The following is an 8,698-nucleotide window of genomic DNA, read 5'->3' as shown; positions in this document are numbered from 1 at the left end:
AAGAAGAAAGGGGAGAGGATACATGACACAATGGGAAATGCAGCTACACATATCTAGAGATAAAATGATATCAAACTAGCCCAGCCAATGTGGCTCACAGGTTGAGCATCAACCTATGAACCAGGAGGTTATGGTACGATTCCCCGTCAGCTCAATTCCCGGGGGGGGGGGGGGGGGGGGGGAGCTTTCAGGAGGCACCCGATCAATGATTCTCTCTCATCATTGATATTTTTGTCTCTCTTTCCATCTCCCTTCCTCTCTGAAATCAATAAATACATCTATAATAATAAAGGCATAATATGCTAATTAGACTGGACATTTGAACAGCTGAACGACTGTCCAGACAATCTTCTGGACAAAGCCCAGCAGGGATGCAAGGGCCGAGTCCTTTGCACGAATTTCATGCATCGGGCCTCTAGTATGTATATAATCAATAAATATACATATCAAACCAAACTGAAATTACCTCTCAGGTCACTTTCAACACTTACACTCTATAGGTAGCTCAGTAAATAGAGAAAGTGCTAACAGAATATAACACCAGGGATAGTCATTAATGTGGACTAAAATGGGAGACTACCATGGGAACAGCATAAATATTCTTTTAAAGTTCATTCATTTATACCATGTAACTTTATTGTGCACATGTGCCAGGTACCAAGCTAGGACCTGAGACCACAAAGATGAGAACCTTCAGTAAGCTCATAGCCTAAGGAAACTGGCAAATATTTAAAAGACAATGTCATAGGTACTCTTAAACACAGACACATCAAAATTTGCCTTGAGTATGCTCAGGAAGGACTTATAAAAGTGGTAACATCTGCCCAGCCGGTATGGCTCAGTGGTTGAGCATTAACCCATGAACCAAGAGGTCCCTGGTTCAATCCTGGTCAGGCTCCATTCCTGGTAGGGGGCATGCAGGAGGCAGCTGACTGATGTCTCTCTCTCTCATCGATGTTTCTATCTTTCTATCCCTCTCCCTTCCTCTCTCTCTAAAATCAATAAAAAACACATCTAAAAAAAAAAAGAGGTAACATGTGAGCAAATTCTCAAAGGACAATTAGGAGCTCTCCAGGAGGGAGGACATGTTTCAAGCAGAAAGAATCACATGTGCAATAGTACTGAGATATGAAAGAGCATGGAATTTTCCAGATATTAAAAATATTTTGGGGTTGTCATGCATTAGGGTTAAAAGGAGAAGAGGGCAGAAATGAGGTCACATAGATAAGCAGATCAACACATGAAGGTCATGGCCCATGTGAAGGAGTGTCTTACTGAAATTATAGAATTGCTAAGTGTTTTTAAATAAGGAAACAATGTCAGATTTGTGTTGGGGAAAAATGAAAATGTTGGCATCACTACCTACTTCTGAAATAGTGGAAGAGCACATTAGCATAATGAACAAGAGTACAAGCTCTAGAGTTGGGATGAATGGGTTCAAATTCCAGCTCTAATGATTCCAGCATAATTGAATGTGCTCCTGCTTGTCTCTGCTTTAGCTACACCCCCATGTAGAATATATGTTAGTTCATTTAATCTTCACAACAATCCTACAAGGTAAGTATTTAATATTAACTCAATTTTACAGATAGGGACACAGAATCTCAGAGGTAAGGAACTTGCCCAGAGCCTTTGAATCAGAGTAACAGTTGAGATTTCAAATCCTGGCTCTGCTACTTACTAGCTTATAAACTTTGACAATACTATTATTATGATCATTACTAGAGGCCCAGTACACAAAATTTGTGCAAGAGTAGGGTCCGTAGGCCTGGCCAGTGATCAGGGCCAGTCAGGGCCTTCCTTCCCCCAGCTGCCAGCTGCCCTACAGGGCCTTCCTTCGTTCCACGCCACCCCCTGGTGGTCAGCACATGTCATAGCGAGTGGTTGAACTCCCAAGGGGACAATTTGCATATTAGCCTTTTATTATATAGGATTATTAAAAAGTGAAAAAATGTAGAAAAGATTTAGCAATAGAAAAAATATAAAAAGAATAACATTGTAACAGCCAGGCAAGAAATGCCAAACTATTGAACTAAGACAATATGAATGGAAAGAATAATAAATGAAGAGATATTTAAAAGACATGATCAACATATCCAATGACAGAGTGGATACTGAAAATAAAGGCAGCTGATTGATGTCTCTCTAATTGTCAGAGGTGCCTTCCAAGGTTTCTGGCTTGAATAACTGAATACATGTTGATGTCAGCTGTTAGTTGCTAGAGATGAGCTCTATTCAGACATGTTGGATTTACATAGTCTATGGCACATACTGCCTAGTAAGCAGGTATAAAAATAGCACTAGTGCTAAGCAAAAGATCTGAAAATATAGATTTAGGAAATTGGTACTTAGTTTGGTAATTGAACACAGGGTGTGAATGAAATGGTCCAAGGAAACTATTTTGAGGAAGAAAAGCAGCAGGACATGAGTAGAACTCCTAAGGCCACCATAATTTAAAGATAGGATGAGGAGTCTGGCCAGCATGCACAGTGGTTAAGGCATTAGCCTGCACACCAGAGAATCAAGTGTTCAAATCCTGGTCAAGGGCACATATCTAGGTTGCAGGTTTGGTCCCCATTCCTGGTCTGAGGCAACCAATTGGTGTCTCACATCAATGTTTCTTTCTCTCATTCTCTCTCTCTCTCCCATTCCCCCTCCCTTCTACTCTCTCTAAAGATCAATGGAAAAAATATCCTAACTCCTCAGGTGAGGGTTAAAAAGAAAAGATGGGATGAGGAAGAAGTGTCCATATAGGAAGCAAGATTCCAGATTCTGACTTCTTCACTAGGACTATGATCATAGCGACATGTCAGAAACAGTTTATGCTTTGGCATTTACCTGAGTTCACTATGTTCATGGTACCCACTCAGATTCAACACCTTGGCTCTCCCCCGTTCAGTTCTTCCCCTAATCACTGTAACTAGACCTGTAGTCATAGAGTATTATCCTAGAACTTCTGTGTTGGATTTTTACTGTGCTGACCAGACAAACTGGAACTACATTTCCAAGAATCCTCTTCCCTGTATAGTCTAGTTAAGAGTTGGCCAAAAAGGAATGTTCACAAGACCTGGAAGGTGGAAATGAACCAATAGCCATTAGTCTGAAGGTCACTGTGGTGAGAGGTGGTGACAGACAAGAGGTGCCAATATGCTCCAGCTTGTTCCCACTCTCCTCCACTCTGTTCTGCTCTTCTTTCCTGCTGACCTGGCTGGCCAACCATGGTTGTAGACCCACCAAGGCTGTGTTTACAGAGGCACAGCCACCCGGCCCTCCCTACAAGCTTTCCTTCTGTAGTCCCATTCAGTGGTTGGTTTCTCATATTAACTGGCTGGTGGCTCCTGACTTCCTCCAGTGGTCCTCAACCTTCCTAATGCCGTGACCCTTTAATACAGTTCATGTTGTGGCGACCCCCCCACCATAAAATTATTTTCGTTGCTACTTCATAACTGTAATTTTGCTAGTTATGAATTGTAATGTAAATATCTGATATGCAGGATGTATTTTCATTGTTTGCAACCCACAGGTTGAGAACTGCTGTCTAGACCTTCACTCCCTCAGCTCTTCTGACAATTGCATAAGGTCTAATTTGTATAATAAATCCCTTATCCTATACCTCATAAAGATTCTACTCCCCTGATTGAACCATGACTGATATATTACATCTAGTTCCCTAATTCTGACCTCCATGTTTCATCCTATATAATAAAGAGGTAATATGCAAATTGACCATCACACCCTCACACAAGATGGCTGCCCCCATGTGGTCAAAGATGGCCACCACAAGATGGTCAGCAGGAGAGGGCAGTTGTGGGCGACCAGGCCAGCAGGGGAGGGCAGTTGTGGGTGACCAGGCCTGCAGGGGAGGGCAGTTGGGGGCAATCAGGCTGGCAGAGGAGCAGTTAGGAATCGATCAGGCTGGCAGAGAAGTGGTTAGGGGGGGATCAGGCTGGCAGGCAGAAGCAGTTAAAGGAATCAGGCCATCCAGGCAGGTGAGCAGTTGGGAGCCAGCAGTCCCGAATTGTGAGAGGGATGTCCAGATTGGAGAGGGTGCAGGCTGGGCTGAGGAATACCCACCCCCACCCCACCCCCAGTGCACGAATTTTGTGTACCGGGCCTCTAGTATTCTGATAATTAGCAATTTCCAGGGTTTCTCTGAAAGGCTAGAAACCATGTTGACCTATAAGAGAAACAACTACTACAGCAGAAGCCCTGCTCTATAGGTTCTTCAAGTTAATAGAATAGTTTCAAAATCATTATTATTCTGCACACCCAGTTATCAACACCCTTTATATTAGACTAATATATCCTGTTTTCCTAACCCACCATCTATTAAGCCAATTAGCCATTCATTAGAGAGTCAGGCAATGTGTAACACTCACAGATGTCTATGATAATAACTAGAACTCAAAGATGAGTATAGCCCTCGCCGGTTTGGCTCACTGGATAGAGCGTCGGCCTGGGGACTGAAGAGTCCCAGGTTTGATTCCGGTCAGGGGCATGTACCTTGGTTGCGGGAACATCCCCAGTGGGGGTGTGCAGGAGGCAGCTGATCAATGCTTCTCTCTCATCGATATTTCTGACTCTCTATCCCTCTCCCTTCCTCTCTGTAAAAAATCAATAAAATATATTTTTTTTAAAAAATGAGTATAAATTAGCATCTGTTCTTAAAGAGTTCAAACTATACAATCAAGTAATCTATACTAATAAATGGGTAATATGCTAATTAGACCAGACATCTTCCAGACGACCTTCCAGACATCCTTCCTGACAAAGCCGGGCCCCGGGCGAAGCCACCCAGGGTTCTGGGCGCCTGTGGCCAGCTCTGGTGAAGCTGCCTGCAGTGCTGAGTGCCTGCAGCTGCGACTGGCCCAGGCAAAGCGCCTACGGTCCTGGGCACCTGTGGCCAGCCAGGATGAAGCCACCCACAGTCCTGGGTGCCTGTGGCTGGCCAGGGTGAAGCCGCCCGGAGTCCCAGGCGCCTGCAGGATTGGGCCTAAACAAGCAGTCGGGCATCCCCTGAGGGGTCCCAGATTGGAGAAGGTGCAGGCCGGGTTGAGTGACCCCCACCCTGGTGCATGAATTTCATGCACCAGGCCTCTAGTTCTATATAATAAAGAGCTAATATGCTAATTAGACCAAAAAGCCGAATGACCTCCAGACAACTTTCCAGACAAAGCCAGGGCTGCAAGGGGCTGCGAGGGCCAGCCGAGGCAGCCGGGACTGCCAGAGCTGCCAGGGCTGTAAGGGCTGGCCAAGGCAGCAGGGGCTGCAAGGGCCGAGCCCCTTGCACAAATTTCGTGCATTGGGCCTCCACTTGGAACATAATAAAAAATGTGCCATATAATATAGAATGTACAGAGTGTTATATCATGTCCTAAATGTATCTCCCTAAACTTTTTTCCTTAATACAGTTTCTCAGTCTTGGATGTCCTCTTTTACATTTCACATCAAATTCATAAGTATCTAACAAATATTTTCTTTTAAAATGTTCAACATTACAAACAAAGGAATGCTAATTAAAAACAATGAAGTGTCAAGTTGCCTATCATATATAAAAATAATATCCCAGCTCATGAACAGGCAGTCCTTATAACAGTTGAGAAGGATTAAAAAAAGGATATTATGAAGATAAAAATAAAAACTACTGAAACAGAATAAAACATACAAAAGATAAAGGTCAAACAAAGTCAAGTTCTTACAACACTTTATAAGAGACAAACTGCTGAAAAGAAAAGAGATAAGGTACAAATAAACTATTATCAGTAAAGAAAAAGAGAACAAAATTACTGCTACCAGAGAAAATTTAAAAAATAAGGAACATATTACAAATAATTTAGAAAATATTTGAAAAGTAAATGAAAAAAAAAACAAATTATCAAAACTCAATCAAGAGAAAGCTTGCATAAGTTAATCCAGTAAACAGTAAAGAACTTAAATCTGTAATTAACCTTTCCATAAAGAAAATGCCAGCCCAGCCGATATGGCTCAGTGGTTGAGCATCAACCTATGAACCAGGACGTCACAGTCAATTCCCAGTCAGGGCACATGCCCGAGTTTGCAGGCTTGATGTGCAGGAGGTGACTGATCAATGATTCTCTCTCATCATTGATCTCTCTCTCTCTCTCTCTCTCTCTCTCTCTCTCCCCATTCCTCTCTGAAATCAATAAAAATGTATTCTTTTTAAAAAAGAAGATGTCAGGTGGTGATGACTTTATAGGCAAATTCTACCAAGAAAAAGATAAACCAATTTTATATAAACTTTTCAGATAAACACGTAAAAGAAATACTTTACTCACTGTATGAGGGTAGTATAACTTCTATATCAAAACCATACTAGATTAAAAAGTAAAAGGTATAGACTCTCAAACTAATATCACTTGTGACCCACAGGTACAAAATTCTAAAAAAGTGAATCCATCAATGCATAAAAAAATATGTATATCCCGACCAAGTAAGGTTTGCACTAATAATGCAATTTTTGGTTTATTAATCAAAAGTTGAGTACTCTAATTCAGCAATTACCAAATTAAAAAAGAAAAATAATTTGCCATTTCAATTAATGCAGAAATAGCATTTAATAAAATGTAATACCTTTTCATGATAAAAACTTAAAACAGGCTTGGAATTTAAGAGCATCCTATATACTAGTAATAAAAGCCTAATATGCTAAGTGTCTGATCATTTGGTGGTCCATTCAACCAATCAAATTTATGCTAATAATATGCTAAGGCCACTCAACTGCTCGCTATGACATGCACTGACCACCAGGGGACAGTTTACAGGTCAACCAGTCGCTGTGATGTGCACTGACCACCAGGGGGCAGACGCTCCAACCAGTAGGTTAGCTTGCTGCTGGGGTCCGACCAATTGGGACTGAGCAAGACAGGCCAGACATGCCCTGGAGCCCTCCTGCGTCTCTCCCCAGACCCAATCGTGCACCAGTGGGGTCCCTGGGCCTGGCCTACGCCTTCTCACAATCTGGGACCCCTTGGGGGATGTCGGAGAGCTGGTTTTGGCCCAATCCCACAGGCCAGGCCGAGGAACCCCACTGGTGCATGAATTCATGCACCAGGCCTCTAGTGTGTATATAAAAATTTAAAATTTTTTTTTTAAAGAGCATGAGTATATAAAAACTATAATCTTAAAGACCTGTACTCGGAAAACTACAGGACATTGAAAAAAGAGATAGAGCCCTAGCCAGTTTTGTTCAGTGGATAGAGCATCAGCCTGGAGACCAAAGGGTCCCAGGTTTGATTCTGGTCAAGGGCACATACCTCAGGCCCTGGTCAGGGCTCATGCAGGAGGCAACCAATCGATGTGTTTCTCTCACATTGATATTTCTCTCTCTCTTTCCCTCTTTCTTCCACTCTCTCTAAATCAATGGGAAAATATCCTTGGGTGAGGATTTAAAAAAAATTAAAAAAGAGAGAGGAACGCCCTAACCGGTTTGGCTCAGTGGATAGAGTGTCAGCCTGCGGACTGAAGGGTCCTGGGTTCGATTCCGGTCAAGGGCATGTACCTTGGTTGCGGGCACATCCCCAGTGGGGGGTGTGCAGGAGGCAGCTGATCGATGTTTCTCTCGCATAGATGTTTCTAACTCTCTATCCTTCTCCCTTCCTCTCTGTAAAAAAATCAATAAAATATATTTTTTTAAAAAAAAAGAGAGAGGAAGACATAAAAACTATTACCTTATTTAATACTGAAAATATTGAAAATATTTCCATTAAGTACAGGAACAAGACAAGGATACTTGCTATCACTTGTATTCAGCATAGCAAAGGTTCTAACTAGTACAGAAAACAAAATAAACATAAAAAAATTAAAAAGGTCCTGGCTGCTGTTGCTCAGTGGTTAGAGCATTAGCCCACATACAGAGGGTTGTGCGTTCAATTCTCAGTCAAGAGTACATACCTCGGTTGTGGGTTTGTGCGGGTTCAATCCTGGCCCTGGCTAGCGGCACGCTAGGAGGCAACCAATCAATGTGCCTTTTTCACATCGATGTTTCTCTTTCTTTTTCTCTCCCTTCCACTCTCTCTAAAAATCAGTGGGGGAAAAAAATCCTCAGGTGAAGATTAACAAAAAATAAGGATTGAAAAGGAAAACACAAAATAGTCATTTTGTACACAGAAAAGTCAAAAGAAATCAACGTATTATTAGAATAAGCGAGTTCTATTAGAATAAGCGAGTTCTAAAAAGATCACAAATACAAAAATATACATAAAATAGCCAATTGTATTTATATTCCCAAGTACAGTTATCAAATGTAACTTTTTAAATTATACTATTTATAATAGTATCAAATACTGTAAAGTATCTGGGAATAAATCTAATAAAAGATATATATAAGACTTTTGGGGGAAAGTATACAATTGTATAAAATATACTGAAAAAACTAAATGAATGAAAAAAATCATGAATAAGAAGATTCAAAGTTACAAAGATGTCTACCCTTCCTATTGATCTATAAATTGAATGTATATCAATAAAAATCTCAGAGGAGTTTTTCATGAAAATTTGCAAGCTAATTCTAAAATGCAAATGGGCCAGTTGTTAGGAACAACATGAAAGAACTTGTTTGATCAGATAACTGACTTTTTATAAAACTCTAAGACAATGTAGTACTGGCATAGAAATAAACAGACCAGAATATACAAGGACAGAGAACTCAGAAACAGCCCTACATATATATGGAAAGTTG

The sequence above is a fragment of the Myotis myotis genome, unplaced genomic scaffold (genome assembly GCF_014108235.1).
Source record: "Myotis myotis isolate mMyoMyo1 unplaced genomic scaffold, mMyoMyo1.p scaffold_m19_p_1, whole genome shotgun sequence".
NCBI classification, from domain to species: Eukaryota; Metazoa; Chordata; class Mammalia; order Chiroptera; family Vespertilionidae; genus Myotis; species Myotis myotis.
The sequence above is the reverse complement of the archived record's forward strand: the minus strand, read 5'-3'. Positions refer to the sequence as shown.